The sequence below is a fragment of the Phocoena phocoena genome, chromosome 8, assembly GCF_963924675.1.
Source record: "Phocoena phocoena chromosome 8, mPhoPho1.1, whole genome shotgun sequence".
In the NCBI taxonomy this organism is placed as follows: domain Eukaryota; kingdom Metazoa; phylum Chordata; class Mammalia; order Artiodactyla; family Phocoenidae; genus Phocoena; species Phocoena phocoena.
The window spans coordinates 55,643,995-55,660,953 of record NC_089226.1 but is presented as its reverse complement, the minus strand read 5'-3'; the positions used below and the strand labels follow the sequence as shown (position 1 = coordinate 55,660,953).

Below are 16,959 nucleotides of genomic sequence, written 5' to 3'. Positions count from 1 at the left end.
GCCTAGAGGAAGGCAGGGAAACAAGAGGGCTTCCCCGTTCACTCCAGGGAGCGGGGCTGCCCATAGACTGACCTGGAATACTCAGCTCAAACTATTGAGAAGAACAAAATAAACCTTTATGTTTTTTGAGCCTCTGGGATTTTGTCAGCACTTTGCTAGGGCAGGCTTGCCTTATCCCAGGTAACCTAATGTGTCCTCTCTGATCCCTGTTTCCCCCCAACCAGACTGGCTGCTCCCAGAGGGAGGTACCATGTTTGAATCACATCGGGTGTTATCCCGCGGAGGGAGGCCGTAGCATCTTGCAGGCTCACTCTTGGCTCTGGGAGGTGGAAAGAGCAGGAGGAAAGGCATCATCCAAACACCCTTTCTGCAGTCCCGGTGCCTTGGCCACTTGTCCCTTGCCGGCCTTGCTTCTGAGCAGGGTCTGGCTCATAGTAAGTACTTCCTAAATGCTTTAGGGGTGAACAAATGAATGGATGTGCCCACTCATTTGTGCCCATCTGTCTGAGTGGCTTGAACTGTATCCATCGGGAGAGTGTATCAGTTTCCTATTGCTGCCGTAACAAATTACCGCAGACTTTCTGGCTTAAAAACACAAACACAGTTATTATAGCCCTACATATCAGAAGTCCAGAATGAGTCTTGCAGGGCTAAAAGTCAAGGTGTCAGCAGGCCTGCATTCCTTCTGGAGGTTCTAGGGCAGAATTTATTCCCCTGCCTTTTCCAGCTTCTAGAGTGTGCCCACATTCCTTGGCTTGTGGCCTCCCTTCATCTTCAAAGCCAGCAGTCACATCATTCTGACCTCTGCTTCCACTGGTCCCATATCCTCCGACTCTTCTGCCTCCCCTTTCATTTATGAGGACTCTTTGATCACACTGGGTCTGCCTGGGTAATTCAGGATTATCTTCCTGTTTTTTTTTTATATAAATTTATTTATTTTTGGCTGTGTTGGGTCTTCGTTTCTGCGCGAGGGCTTTCTCTAGTTGTGGCAAGCGGGGGCCACTCTTCATCGCGGTGCGCTGGCCTCTCACTGTCATGGCCTTTCTTGTTGTGGAGCACAGGCTCCAGATGCGCAGGCTCAGTAGTTGTGGCTCACGGGCCTAGCTGCTCCGCGGCATGTGGGATCTTCCCAGACCAGGGCTCGAACCCGTGTCCCCTGCATTGGCAGGCAGATTCTCAACCACTGCGCCACCAGGGAAGCCCCATCTTCCTGTTTTGAGGTCCGCTGATCAGCAACCTTCATTCCATCTATAACCTTAATTCCCTTTTCCCATGTAACCTAACATATGCATAGATTTCAGGGATTAGGGCCTAGACATCTTTTGGGGGCCATTATTTCTCGTACGACGGTGTCCAATAAATATTTGTTGAATAAATGAACAATAATGAAATAATGAACAAAAATTAATAAATTAACAGATGTGATTCCTTCACACAGACCTCAGTGATGTGAACTCATTCTGGACAGCTGAGTATCATTAACCCTGAATTCTCTTCCCACTTGCCATTTATCAAGTGCTTGTAACAGACAAGAAAACAAGAATGCTGAGGGGTCGGGAGAGGACACCTCTGTGTCCTTGGAAAAGTCTGAATTCTGTGCTGTGACAACTTCCTCCCATTTTCCTGACAGGCAGGTGGATTATCCCCACTTTATGGGTAAAGAGATTACGATTCAGGAAACTCACAGCTCAGAAGAGTCAGGACGCCACATTTATAGGCCTACTTTGTCACTCTGGGTCCTGGTCAACCCATCTCTGAAGCCGGGCTGCTCACTGTCACCAGGCCCAGCGAAGGCCCACGGCCCGTGCAGCCCTGGCACTCCCTGATGTTACCTGGTTCCCTTCCCCTCGCCTGGCTCATCGGGCTCTTTTGCGCCCCGCAGCCGCCAGGGGGCGCGCCCTGCATACAGTTTCCGCGCGGAGGCGGGCGGCTGGTCTTTGGGTCTGGGTAAATCTGGGCCCCAGGAGCCTGTGCTCCCAACTCCCTTCACTAGGCCGGCCTAGCTGACAAGAACCCCACGAGCAAGGAAAATGATAGGGCTGTCTCACTAACAAACACAGATGCAAAATCCTACACGAAACGCTAGTAGACAATGTGACAGTATGTAAAAAGGATGTCAGAGCACCTAGATGGATTCATCCCAGAAATTTGAGGTGGGCTTAGCATTAGAAAAGGAATCAGAATACATGTATAGTAAAGGAATGTCTGTCAATGTGGCACATCACATCAAGAGAAATATGAATATCTCAGACGAGGCAGGGGGAGGGAATGTTTGATAAAATTCAACTTCCTTTCGTGATTTAAAGAAAATCTTGGAAAAAGCATTTCCTTTAAGAGTCAGAAAAGACTAGACGTGTCCATCATCACCACTGTTCAACATTGTCCAAGGCTTGAGAGCACAGCAAGGAAAGATAAAGATTTAAAATGATAATGAGGGAATTCCCTGGTGGTCCAGTAGGTAGGACTCCACACTTTCACTGTCGAGGACATGGGTCGTCCAGGAACTAAGATTCCACAAGCCATGCAGGGCAGCCAAAAAATAAAAAAATAAAATGATAATGACTTGAAAAAAGAAAGAAAATTATCAGAACTTCAGAGGCTTGCAACCCTATCAGATCCAATTTCCCCACAAAATTAATGCTATACTCCCTATCCTGAAATGAAATTCTTAAAGAATATAATCTGTCCACACATATATTTTCCAAAAATCAATATAATTCTTTTATTGCAATATAAAAGGTTAATAAAAGACAAATAAAATTGTATGAATTATGATGTGTAAACTCTTGGGTACAACAAAAAACTCCCTTACAAATTTTCAAATCTCCCCCCAGGAGGCAGTACACTTCATTGAGAACCATTAGCCTACTTAGAAAACCCACCAAAACACACACAAATCCTACAGTTAATTAATTAAAATAATTTTTAAATGTACCAAGTCTTCCAGTACAAAATCAATGTACAAAAATCAATTTAACTTCTATATAGTAGTAACAAGCGATCAGGAAAAGTCATTTGTAAAAGTACCATTTATAATAGAAATAAAAATGTACCTAGGACCGAATCTAAAAGTGATGCAAGAAAAAAAGTTAAGATATTTTTAAACATCTAAATTAATATGTCGAGATATCATGTTATAAGGCACCTCCAAGCCCCTGACTTCCTTGTATCCTCGCCCCATCCAGGGAACAGGGATTATTATCATCCCCATTGGGCAGATGTGGAGACTGAGGCCCAGGTAAGTAAATGACCAGGCCTCCTGCCTGCCATTCCTGGGCCCTGACCACTACCCCGGGGCACCGTGCCTGACGTCCACCACACCCAGAGCCGAAGGCTGCAGTGGCACAAGGCCAGAGGCCAGGTCTCTAGGCTCCAGAGAGAAGGAGGCAGACAGCAGTTTGCCACACACACACACACACACACACACACACACACACACACACACACAGCCATGACATTATTTGTGTCTTCAGCAAGGGAAAACCCCCTCAACCCATCTCAGCGGCACTTGGGAGCAGGAGGCAGTAACCCTTCAAGGCAGGAGGGGAGGGTGGAGCTCAAAGGTAAGGCCCTACCTCAGTTTCCTCCACCCAGATGCCATACCTATCCCCTCCCTCAAACCCGGAAGAAAAGAGCAAATAATGACTCTGGGGAGACCAAGTCCGAGCCTGAAGGGCCTGGAGAGATGCCTTCCCTGCCCCCAGCCCCAGTGGAAGGGAAAGCGGGCCAGAAAGGCGCAGTGGCTCCAGCGTCGCACAGTGAGGGCCCCAGGCCCGACCCCAGCTCGGAATGCAGCCCTGGGGAGCGGACGCTCTGGGGTTTGAACAATAACTGCGTCGAGTGTTTGCTCCAGCCCTGAGTGAAGCCCCACCCGGCGCTGCCCAAGCAGAGTGAGGACTCCGCCCGTCAAGGCTGGGCTCTGAGCCGGAGGCTGAAGCCGGGAGAGCAGAACCACCGGCTTTGAAGGGGCCTCCCGGGCTGGCTGCCCGGCTTTCGCGGTGGGGGTGGAGAACTCTCAATGTGTTAGCCTTGACTCAACGTCGTAACAGTTGTTAGAGCTGGCCTCTCTCCACCCTGGGACCGTCATTCGCAGAATGATTCTGTAGTGGTGACGACCCTCTCCTCCCCTCCAGCCTAGACTCAGCCTGGCCTTGGAGGAACAAACAGGCCCATTAACCTATTTTCCCAGCTGAAGAGCAGTCTTTCCGAAAGGTTAGTTCTCATACTCCCAAGAACACAGAAACGACGTTTTTAAAATGTCTTTTTTCTTTTTCTTTCTTTACTCCTGGTCTCAAGAGTTTGAAGCTATAGATAAGAGATTGGATTTGTATTCTAGAAAGTTCAGTTGGCTGTGGGAGAAGGGATCTGAGGGGCAGAAGGGGTCCTGGGGAGAGTGAGGTGGTTGTTTATTTATTTGTTTATTTTATTTTTGGCTGCATTGGGTCTTCATTACTGCGTGTGGGCTTTCTCTGGTTGCAGCGAGCGGGGACTACTCTTCGTTGCGGCGCGGGCTTCTCTTGTTGCGGAGCACAGGCTCTAGAGCGCAGTCTCACTAGTTGTGGCACACGGGCTTAGTTGCTCCGCGGCATGTGGGATCTTCCGGACCAGGGCTCGAACGCATGTCCCCTGCATTGGCAGGTGGATTCTTAACCACTGCGCCACCAGGGAAGTCTGCCACCCATTTTATTTATTTATTTATTTATTTATTTATTGCTGTGTTGGGTCTTCGTTTCTGTGCGAGGGCTTTCTCTAGTTGTGGCAAGCGGGGGCCACTCTTCATCGTGGTGCGCGGGCCTCTCACTATCGCAGCCTCTCTTGTTGCAGAGCACAGGCTCCAGACGCGCAGGCTCTGTAATTGTGGCTCACGGGCCCAGTTGCTCCGCAGCAAGTGGGATCTTCCCAGACCAGTGCTCGAACCTGTGTCCCCTGCATTGTCAGGCAGATTCTCAACCACAGTGCCACCAGGGAAGCCCAGCCACCCATTTTTAATTATAGAAGCTTTTATTGTTTTATGTCTGCTAAAGCTATTTCCTCCTCATAGTATTACTTTTTCAGTGTTCCCATTCTTGCTTGTTTATCTTTCCATATGGACTTTGCATCTTGTCTATCTTCTTAAGAGAGCTTGCTGGTATTTTTATTGGGATTGTATTGAATTTACAAATTAACTTAGGCAGCACTAACCTCTTTATAATGTTGAGTCATAAAATCCAAGAACAGGGGATATCTTTCCATTTGTTCTAGTTGGTGTCTTTCAAGAATGTTTTAAAATTTTCCTCATGTAGGTTTTATGCATTTCTCATTAAATTTGTTCCTAAGCACTTAGTCTTTTTTTGTTTTATTATGAAATGGGTTTTATCTACCCTTATGACCTTTGTTTATTATTTGTATATATAAAGGCCGTTGCATTTTGTATTTTAATTTTGAATCCTGCTACTTCACTGAACTCTTTCACTATTTGAATTAGTTTTATCATTGGTTCTCCGGTTTTTCTTTTTTTTTCAGGTATAACATTATATCATCTGCAAATAGATATCGCTTTTTTTTTCTTTACTCAGTCTTAGGCCTTAAGTTGATTTATTTTGTTTAATTGCATTGACTAATACCTCTAGTACGATGTGGAATGATGGTGTAGATAGAGGTTATTCTTGCCTTTTTCTGGTCTTAGTGGAAGTGCTTCCAGTGTTTCTTGATTAAATAAGATGTCGGCTATAGGACTACATTTTATTGTGTTGAGAACGTATCCCTCACTTCCTATTTCATTGAATGTTTTTATTGTGAATCAGTGTTGAATTTTGTTAAAGGCTATCTTGGCATCTATAGAAAAAAATCATGGTTTTCCCCTTAGGTTCATTAATATGGTGCATACTTGTTATGGGTTGAATTGTGTCCCCCCAAAGATGTTGAAGTCTAACTTCCAGTGCCTCATAATGTAAATTTGGAAATAGGGTCTTTACAGAGGTGATCAAATTAAAATGAGGTCATTAGAAGGACCCTAATCCAATATGACTGGTGTCCTTATAAACAGGGGAAATTTGGACACAGAGATAGACAGACACACAGGGAGAACACATGTGAACATGAAGGCATAGATCATGGTGTTGTGTCTACAAGCCAAGGAGTGCCAAAGATTGCCAGCAAACCACCTGAAGCTAGGAGAAAGGCACGAAGCAGATTGTCCCTCACAGCCCTCAGGAGGACCCAACCCTGATGACACATTGATCTTGGACTTCTAGCCTCCAGATCTGTGAGACAATAAGTTTGTGTTTAAGCTGCCCAGTTTGTGGTACTTTCTTATGGCAGCCCTAGCAAACTAATGCTATTAATGGATTTCCTGTTATTAAACCAACTTTGTATTCCTGAATAAATCCCACTTGGTTTTGGCTGGTTCTTAATAATATCCAGGATACTAACAAAATATAAGCAGTGTTTCAGAGTAGCATGGAATTAAGAGCAACTCAAAGTTCATTTTGTCCTTCATATCCCTATTTTCCATGGTGTGTGCTCTCCCCTGGAGTCCAGTGTGACTCTCCCATTTCCCAAACTCTCAGGAGAATACTATTAGTTCTGCATGTCCTGAAAAGTTCTGTATGTCCAACTCCACTCCTCTCCCTGCGATCCCGTCCCCTTGGCTAGATGGGTGTGGGGGAACTTGAATGGTTACTTGAATATTTTACCCCAAGACACCAGGCATTAGGAGCATTCATGTTGAGCCATTTACCATGCCAAGGGACTTCCTTTAGGGTTCTCAAACAATAGCTAGACAATTAGATCTGTTGGGATTTTTTTAAAGAAATTATTATTATAAGGATTTCACTTGGGAAACTCGTTACATACAGGAGCAGTGAAGATAGGGGTTTGCTGGCCTGTAGCAAAGAAGATTCTCTCCAGGGCTCTGGTGGGGTGGAGGCTATGGAGTCTCGCAGAGCTAGGAAGAGGGAACTAGGTCACAGCTCTGGGTGACAGAGACTCTCCCAAGACAAGTAGAAAGGGCTTCCCTGTGAGGAAATGAGCTCCCAGTTACAGGGAGATGCAGCAGAGGTTGGACAGCCAGTCAGGAAGCCATCAGAGGTGGCCTTTCCCTGGGGGAGAGAAGAGGAGGAGGGGGATAGAGGAGGAGGAAGAGGGGAAGGGCATGAGTGGAGTCAGACAGGGTAGGGAGGATCCCAGTTCTTCCATTTCCTGAGTGTGTGACTGGGGCATCTCCTGAGGCTCAGTTCTATCATCTGTAAAATGGGGCTAATGAGGGCTCCTGCCAAGGGTGGTTGTGAGAATTACATGGGAAAAGCACCTGCACAGCAGGCACCGTGATGGCACCATTCGGTGAATCAGTTTATAGCAACCGATCAGCAGGGACCTGGGGCCAGAGCATCATCAGAGCTCCGCCCCTTCCCCCAATTTTTTGGGAGACCAAGCTCTTCCTGGCTTGTGTGGAAACCTCTCCATCTCAACCCCCAACAGGAGCAGGGCCAATGCCTCCCCCACTGCACCAGGCTGGGTGCCCTGGACAGGTCACTGTCCCTCTCTAGGTCTCTTTCCTCATCTGTCAGAGAAGGTGGGAGCTGCCAGAGATGGGCTCTGAGGTGGGCCCTTCCAGTTCTAACATCCTAGGATGGCTGGGCTTCTAACCAGCCATGTGTACATGTCTCTGTTCTTGGGACCCAGTGTCTTCAGAAAATGAGGGGCTTGGGCTAGATTGAAATAACATTGAGAGCACTTACTTTGAGTCAGGGCCCACTCTAGGGGTTTTACATGGCTCAGTCCATTTAATCCCCACAACAACAGCATGGAGTGGGTGCTACTATAATAATTTTATAGGTGAGGTGACTGGGGCACAGAGAGTTTGGGTCACTTGTCCAAGGTCACACAGCTAATATGAGCCCAGGCAGTGAGTCCAGTGTACATTCTTGCAACCACCACGAAACACTCCTCTTGTGGCTCCAACAGTCGGAAATACAAAAGGGGGGCCGATTGGTCAGAGTGACTTAGAGGTACACTGGGAACACTGGAAGGAGAGATGAGAGGGCCTGAGCTTCTCCATCTGCGAAGTGGGCTGACACAGGCCTCGGATGAGCATAACAAACACGTCTGCCCTGCCGTCCCAGAGCCCCTACTGTGTGCTAGGGCTGGTCACTCACAAACCTTCTCAGTCTTATGTGGGAAATATGCCCCTCCTGCTGTCGCCCCATCATAGCATATTGAGTAAATAAATAATACGGGCCTGGAGCTTGCTTTCCCCATCTGACAAGGGCCCTCCTTGTGACTCCTGGGGTCTGGATCCCGCTCCTCCATCCAGAATCTTGGGGATGGATATGGACATGGAGATAGGGAAGAGATGGGCGCTCGCCTCTTCGAATCCTTCTTTTCCCAGCCCCCTGCCTCGGTGCCGACCTAGGCTGGGCTCTGGGGAGCTCCCGGAGATGCTGGGAGGGAGGGACCGGAGAACGCGGGCCCGATCAAGCCGATAGGGGTCGGGCTGCGCCGCGCAGGCCGCCAAATCCTCGCCTACTCTCCAGCGGGAAGTCTGCAGCCACCTTCCTGCCCGTTCACCTCACGGCTCGGCGCCACTTCGCATGCGCTGCAATCCTGGCCCTCCCGCCCTGCTGGAAACCACGCCTCTGTCCCCCAATGGGCGGAGGCCGCTGGGCGGGCCCGGCCGCCCGGGAGTCCTAGCTCGAGCCCCGCCCCAGGCCAGTCCCAGCTGATCTCCGGCCGGAGCCAGAGGCAGCTGAGGGGGCCGGTCCAGCTTCCGCTCCAGTGCCAGCACCGAGCCCGGCATCCCCGAGCCCGCTGGACCCGCGGCGGCGCGGCAGGTAGGAGGCGCTGCGCAGAGGGAGGCGTGTGCGAGCGCGCGTGTGTTCATGTGTGTGTTTCGGAGGTGTGTGTGTGTGTGTGTGTGTGTGTGTGTGTGTTACGGGTGCAGCGAGGGCCAGCGCGTGCCCTGTGAGCGCGAATCGGTGGGTGTGGGGCTGCACATCCTGCAGCCGGGGAGGAAGGAGGTGAGCGCTGGCTTTAAGGCCCGGGGAGTGGGGGGGGCGGGGACCTCCAGGATCCGCCCCGGCCCCGGGGGTTCGTCCCCACCCCCGCTCGAAGCTAGGGGCCTCTTCCCACTAAACCCGAGTGTCCCGAGCTGGTTTCATGGTGCTTACGCGCCGGGGTTTACCTCCCGGGGCTTGACCGGCCCTTGCCCTCCTCTTCCTCACAGTTCCCCTTTCCTGTCCCTTCCCAGGCCTCCACCCATTCAATTCCACAACCCCTCCCGGGTACCTCCCCATCCTCCGTCCCCCGGCTTGGGAAAGGGGGCAAGGCCACAATCGATTTCCTTCCTCACCATCTTCCCAGGTTGAATAGGGGCCTTTTCTCCTGGGCTGCTGGCCTTGGGTGTGTGTGTGAGGGGGCCAGGGAGGCAGGGACAGCTGGGGGAGAATGGATCTTGGGCTGCTCTGATCCTGCCACCACCTTTCAGAGTTGGGAGTCTGAGGAGACCCACCTGGGTTCCAGAGGTGAAGCAGGACGGATCGTTAACAGGTGCCAAGTTCTCGCCAGGCTTCATTTCCTGTGGTGGGATTCAGCCCCAGACCCCACAGGGTGGAGGAGAGTGAGGCACAGAGGGTGAAGTGACCTACTCTGTCTCTCAGGGTTGCTGAACCAGAGTTTGCAGCTGGGTTGCCCTGGCTCTCAAACCAGAATCCTCTCCCTACACCAGCATCGAAGAGAGAAGTGCCCAGGGCAGTTATTTGTAGGATTCTGGGGAGGGAGAAATCTGGGCAGACTTCCTGGAAGGGAGGGTGTTTGAGTGTGGGGATCAGCCTACCCTATGAGTGTGAGGCCTCCTGAAGAAACTAATGCATTCTGCTGCAAGGATTGAAAGCCTCCCACCCAGGGTCTTTGGGCCTAGCCTTTGCTGCAGTCCCCAGAGTCCTGGGGTGGGGGTGGGGAGGCCTGGCTGCTTTCCCAGGCTGAGGGTGGGGCAAGCTGGGCCCAGCTGTTGCTGCTTCAGGCCAGAGCTGGGAGCCTGAACGTCGATGTGCTTAGGTGGGGTCATTGCCCTGAGGAACCTCTCTTCTGACTGACGAGGCAGATGGGTCAAACCGAGAAGCCCCTGCCCAGAGTTGCACCCAGTGCTGGGTGCCAGTCCCTGCCCAGGAGCTGGGGAAGGTTTCACTGCAAAGGATATATTGGTGCTGGATGCTGAAGGATGAAAAGTTCACCAAGCAGAAAAGAAAGGGCAGGGCACTGTAGGCCCAAGGAATAGATGGGTAGAGGCCTGGAAACATGTAACTGAATGATAGCCCATGAGGAGGGGCATTAAATCATCAGATGTGCATCCCAGAAGTGTCATCTTTGGCTCTGTGGTGGGTGAGTTGCTAGGGAGGCCCAAGCAGGGAGAGGCCCCTTCCTCTTTCCCCTCGCCTCTCCCCTCCCCAGCTCCGCACCCAGGGCTAGGCTTGGCACCTGAGGAGGGCATCTGATAGGGCTTCCCAGAGCCGGCACAGGAGGGGGTGGTGGAGCATGGGGAAGGGTGGGTAGGGGAGCCCTATCTGAGATGGAGCCACCACTGGGGGTGGAGCAGGTTTGGGGGAAGTCGATGAAGTGTGAGAGGCCTGTGGGCTTTTGGGGATGACATCCAGGCCACTGCTCCCAGGCCAGTGCTGTCTCTGGCTGCTTCTGCCCCTGCCTTCCCTGTGGGCTCTCAGGACAGCCCTGAAGCCCTGATCCCTGAACAGGTGGCCCTCCCGGAGCCCCCAGTGGCCACAGGGAAGCCTGTCTCCATGACCTGTCCTACCTGCAGGGCCTGTCATTGTGTCACGCCTCCTCCTCGCTGAGACTGGCTCTGCACGTGACCTTGAGGCAGGGAACTTCCCCTGTGAGTCTCAGTTTCCTCATATGCAAAATGGGGGTAAATGCTGCCTAATCATAGGGATTTAGGGGTTGATGATGAAGTTAAATCACATCACTAAAAGTGCTTTACGAAGTACGTGGTGTCCGGTAGTCATTATAACTAACAGTACCTAACAGTCAGCACCACTTAATCCCTTCTTCCCTGGGGGAGGGACAACCCAGAGGAAGGAGGGGCCGACTTTGGGAGGAGAAGGGTGAAAGGAAACAGGGTCTCCCGTTGAAGTGGAAGCCCCTCTTGGCTTCAGTGGTTAAGAACTGTGGCCTTCTCAGCCCTCCTGTGGCGGGGCTCACTATCTGGGGCCTGGCAGGTGAGAAGTCTGTCTGCTGCTGGTCTTCTCACCTCACGCCTGACTTTCTCTGCCCCAGGGTCCTCAAGTGTTTTGAGTGCCTTTAGAACCCCCTCCCCTCCACCCCTCTAGCCCCTCCGGAGACCTCTTCTGCCCCTTCATGCCTCACCCTTTCTGCTCAAAACATTCCTTGGCTGGCAGTGGTCCTCCCGGGCCTCGCCTTGAGGGCCCCAGACTCTGCAGCTTCTCCTCCTCCCTGGGTTGATGGTGATGCCCTGGGATTGCCTCACTTTAGTTCAGGCCGAGCTGCTGACTTCACTTTGGCCTCAGGCCTTGCCTTTCCCTGTTCACTAATGGCAAAATGGGCCAAGTCCCTTTGGGGTTCTAATCCAGGTTTTTTTAGGAAGCCAGCCTTCAGGCTTGGACGTAGGAAGTTGCGAAATGTGAACATTTGCTGGCCTGTAATGGCCCGAGCTATTGCTCCCTGTTCTAATTGTTCAGGGATGTGTTTCTAGGGGTCTCGGCTTTCCCAGGACTAGGGGTATGAGGGTGCCACTGGCTGAGGCTTTGGTGGCTTGTGGGCGTGGACTGTGGTTTTCTGCCACAGTGGTGCATGTGGTCGGCTGTGAGACAGGGGACTGGTGGCCGGACTAGACCAAGCCCATTCATTGGTACCCAGCTGGCCAGCACTTTCAGGGTACGCCCAGGATGGCCTCAGGATCTTGCAGCCTGGGGGACAAAAGGCAGAGAGCCTGCTGGCCTGATCTGCCTGCCCCTGCCCAGCCAGCCCCTGCCCCATTGCCCACTGCTGGGTAACTTCTGCTAGTCAGGGTGAGGTGGTAGGACTCAACTGGTGTGTTACTAATAATATAGTAACTAAGACACTGAAGTTTGGGGTGGCTTGGTTTTCCATTGGAGCAGTTCATCCTCGCTCACTCACTTCCTTGAGCAGGAGAGAGGTGTGAGACTACATACTTACCCACAGGAATGATACTAATGGTATTCATGTCCTTTCGCTGCTGTAATACATGAACACACATTTAGTGGCTTAAAACAACACAAATTTATTCTCTTACTGTTTTGGAGGTCAAGAGTCTGAAAAGAGTCTTATGAGCTAAAATTAAGGTGTCAGGCTGGCTGCTTCTGGAGGCTCCAGGGGAGCCTCTGTTCCTCGTGGCTGTCCGCATTCCTCATGACCTCATCACCCCATTCTCTCTACTTCCGTAACCTCATTGCCTTTTCCTCTTTTGGAGTCAAATCTCCCTCTGTCCCCCTCTTAAGGACACCTGTGATTACATCTAGGGCCCACCCAGATAATCCAGGATAATCTTTCCATCTCAAGATCCTTAATTACATCTGCAAAGTCTTTTTTGCCGTATAAGGTAACATTCTCAGGTTCCAGGGATTGGGATGTTGACATTTTCGGGGGCAGTTATTCAGCCTACCACAGGAGCCAAATGCAGTGTCATTGCAGGCGCCATTCTCAGAGATCCCCCTCCTGGGTGCCCACAGCTGATGCCCCGAGGGGGTCACCCTCAGTGTCTGCTTCCGCCTCAGCCTAGGAGCCTTTGCCGGCAGAGCCTGGGCTGCTGCATCTCTGGCCCCGAGCCCAGCCTGAGGCCACAGTAGGCAGAGCTCAGGGATGTTTGGAAGAGGGGAGCGTGCTGGCGTGTCCCCACGGGTTGACCCAGAGACCAGACCCCATCCTGGGGTCCTTAACATAAGAGTAGGTTAAGCCTTCCAGAGTGGAGTGCATCTCAGACATTCATTCACTAGCCCCAGTGCTGTGCAGGGTCACTTGATCCCCACCGTCACCCTGTGAAGGCCAGGCCGGGAGCCCCGTTTTGCAGATGGGTATACCAAGGACAGTTGGGGCTAAGTCCTGCCTAGAGCAGAGATGTGTGAGGGGAGCCAGGGGTGAGGGCATGTTGAGCCAGCAGAGCGGGAGACCTGCATTTCATAGATGAGGACTCTGGGGCACAAAGAGGTAACTGTTCTTGTCCCTTTCTGGCCTCATTCTCCCCATCTGAAGATAAGGATGTGGACGGGACATTCCGAGGCTCTGATTTCTCCTCTGGGCATGGGGAGGAGGAGGCATTGCTGTTCAAGGCTGCTTCGGGCAGGAATATGACATGGGGCAGAGCAGCGCCTGGAGCCCGGAAGTGCCGCCAACACGCCACTTGCCCAGAGTCGTGGTTGTCCTCCTGGGAGGTCGTGAGCCTCCTGGTGCCTCCAAGGAAGGACCCCCAGCCAAACTCCCAGACAGCGCCTGGCTGTGTGCTGTGGACCCTGCCCCAGTGTGGGTCTCCATTGGATCTCCATGGCCAAGGCCATGCTTTGCAGGTCCATTTCTATAGCCTGGTCTCCCTGCCTGCGTCCTGGCCTCCTTTCCATCCAGACTTCTTGTGAATCCTCCAGGAGCCCAGCTCACACCCTGGCACGCTCCCGAGTCCTTAGCCTGGCTTTCAGGGTCCCCATAACCTGGCTGTGGCAGCATTGCCGTGCTAGCCCTTTCTTCCTCTCCCCTGCACCCTGTCCTCCCGCCTTGCCTAAATGGTTTCCTCCTCCCAGGAGGTTCCGTCTTCCTCTGAACCTTCCACTTCTGTCTCTTAAAAATCACAGCCCACCCTATGAGCTCCTGCTTAGATGCCGCCTCCTCCTCGAGCCTTTCCTGCCCCGTCTGAACGCATCACTGCCCTCTTAGAGCAGATCTCTCTGGCTGGTGCTGGCGTTGCTGTCTCTCCTCCACCAGGCTGACCTCCCGGGCTGATCCCGGTCCGACTTTTCGCTGCCCCCTTGACCAGGCACAGAGCAGGTGTGGGAAGGTTGAATGGGGGCATGCAGCTGAGTGGGACTCCCTGGAGCTGATGAGTGGGTCACTGCCTTTGCTTGAGGGAGGGAGTGGTGGGCCAGGCAGAGCAGAGCTCTGACATGAGACAGGCTCCTGACTGTCCTGAATGCACCTCTTCCCTCTCTGTGCCCCCTGGGCCTCATCTGTGCAATGAGAACAGTACAGCTCATTTCTGAGGGTGTGCAGGAGTTTGACCTAGGAATTGAGCCTCAGTTTCCCAGTCTGAGAAATGGGCACCATCCCACCAGGTTTCCAACCTTGATTCTTGGAGGCAGGTGGTGCGAGAGGCACAGACTACCTATGCAGGAAGCAGAAAAAGAGGCTGTCCTGGTGACAAACATAGCTGATTGGAAAAGAGCAAGAAGTGTCCCCCTCTCCACCTTTCAATGGTGAGAGCCTGCAGGCCAGAGAGGGCAGGGTCTTGCCTGAGGTCACACAGCCCAGTGGAGCTGAGGCAGCTTCAGTGACCTGATCAAGTCTCATTTTTGTAGGTTGTTTCCCCTGTGGGGAGTGAGCAGCGCCTGTGAGCTGCAGGTGTCAACCCTGCCCCAGTAGGGTAAGGAAGAGCCGCTGCTGCTCCGGAGCTCAGTGGCACCTGCCCCTCCCTCTGCACTTTCTCACCAGATATGCTGCTGGGCTGGGTTTCCCAGGCCCAGTGACTTTCAGTGCCCAAGCCAGCTGCTCACCCTGCCCGATGCCGAGCCTTGGCCAGCCTGCTGCCCACGAAGGTTCCCAGCTTCTTCCTGTCCCTGCTGATGCCCGGCAGATCCAGCTGGATCTCACCTGCTTACTGAGGCTCCCCGGCCCCCTCCTCACAACACCCAGGTCCCAGTGGGAACCGCTGAGGGGCAGAGGCCTGGGGACTCAGCCAGGGCCACACAGCGAGCCAGCCCCGAGGCTAGCTTTCCCCTCATATACACGGCCGGCCGGGGGACATCAGCACCCCAGGACCGCTGTCCCCCAGGACCAGCGAGGGACCCTGAGCCCCAAACATGCCTGGCCCTGCCCTCCAGACCCACTTGTCTCTTAGCACAGAGCGCTTGGTCGGGTTTAGTATTAGAAAGATCACTGCAGCTGGGTGGAGACTGGATTGGACACAGATAGAAACCATAAGGGGAGGGCAGGGGAGAAGAAAGACAGGATTTCCCAGTCCCGGTGACGCCTGCTCGGCCTTGGCCAGAGTGACTCACTGGGCCTGGCCCCCTGGTTCTGCTGCCGGAGCCCCCGTGGCCCCGGCGCAGCTCATGCTTCTCGCCCCTTCTCCCCCGCCACCCTGCCATCCGTTCCTCAGCACGTGGTGCTTGGGGGAGACGGGGTCCTGGGAGGCCACAACACGACCACAGTCGACAGAGAGAGACGTGTTGAGCATGTTAATGAAACGGTGGCTCGTGGGGCAAGAGAGGAGTGGGAGTGGCTCTACAATCAAAGGGAAGGAACTCATTGATAAAACCCGAACTCTGAGGCTCCAGGCCCCCTCCCTGGCCTCTGGCCTTCCCTGCCCTGGCTCTGGCTGAGGCTCTGCCTGGCCCGCGTTACTACTTCAGCACCTGATGCTCGGTCTCACCCCTCCACCCCTCCCTGGCTGCCCCCTGCCCTCAGTGAAAGCCCACTTCCCAAAGCCGGCATCCCAGTCTTGCAAAGCCGGTCCTGCCAGCTTTCCCCACTCAAAGCTCTGCACCCTGGCCTTCCCTCCACCTGCAGTGCATCGTGCCTGTGTGCTCCCCCTGCAGGTTCCCGCCTAGCCTTCCAGCCCTGCTCTGTCCAGTTCCATCTTGGAGAGACACCACCATTCTTCCTGCCCCTATAGCCCCACCTGCAACATGCATTGCTTCTGGGACCACTGACCACAGTGTGTCTGGCTTAGTTCTTGGTCTGTGCCTGTCACCCTGTGCCTCTCCTCCCTGGGACTGCTGTGAGGATCTGACCGCCTCCTGTCAGCTCAGGACCAGCCCAGAGGGGTGCCAGAGAAGACGAGCGCGTTGGAATTGACTGTTCCCTGAATTACAAGCTGTAGCTGTTCAGCCCGTCCCTGGTCGTGTGGCATAGGGGAGGGGCTCTGTTGCCTGGAGTGGGATGTGGTGGGAGGTTGAGGGAGCGGGGCTGGGGTCAGGGAGCTTTGTCTGTCGGGCATCCTTGGCTCCTTCGGCCGGCCCTGGATGACAGCCACTCTGCCGGGCCATGCTGCGCCATGGGCACCCACTGTGGGGTGTGGGAACTGCGGCACAGAGGAGGGACCCGCAGCAGGCCTCCTGCGGTCTCCTTTCACTCCCACAACTGGCTGGTCCCCAGGTAGAGTTGGGTCTGCCTCCCACCCAGCTCTGCGTTCACATGTGGGCACACAGGCTCTCTGGCCTGCCTTCCGGTTTTTCTGCCCTGGTCATGTCCTTTTCCAGTGCATTCTCCATGTGGCAGCCAGGTGGATCTCAAGTCCCTGCCCTGCTCAGCACCCTTCCCGCTCTCCATCACCTCAGGATGAAGCCCGATCCCCGCGCCTGGCCTTCCGGGACCTCCGGCTGGGATCCTGGGCAGCCTTGCCTGTGGTCTCCTCCCGCACCCACACCGCCATTCTGCCTCAGCTCAGTTCCCTTCCCTGAGCGCCCTGCCTGCCCTCAGGGCCGAGAACATCTCCTGAGGATGGGGCCTGGCTGGTTGGTAGCCCCTCCTCAGAGAGGAAGCTTTGGAGGTGTGTGCCCAGTGGGGTGTGGGGCTGCCACCCCTACCTTGGACTTGAGCACCTCAAAGGTCAAAGCCACAGGTGTCCTGAGAGACAGAGGAGGTGGCTCGAAGGAAGTCACAGCCCGTGCATGAAAAAGGCCGAGCCCCGACTAGTGCTGTGACCCAGCCCGGGCTTCTTCCCTGCTCTATACTCCCTCGGTCTTCCCACCCTGGGTGCCAGGCAGAACCCTACGGGTATGTAATGTC

At 53.5% G+C, this 16,959-nt stretch overlaps 1 protein-coding gene across 1 annotated transcript in view; it reads left to right on the top strand.

Annotated features, from left to right (window-relative positions):
- The first annotated feature begins 8,666 nt into the window (after positions 1–8,666).
- CAPN5 (calpain 5) overlaps positions 8,667–16,959 on the top strand; it is a 51,475-nt gene continuing 43,182 nt past the window's right edge. The window contains exon 1 of the mRNA XM_065882099.1: positions 8,667–8,810. The gene's annotated coding sequence lies outside the window, so the exon portion shown is untranslated. The remainder of the gene's footprint in view (positions 8,811–16,959) is intronic.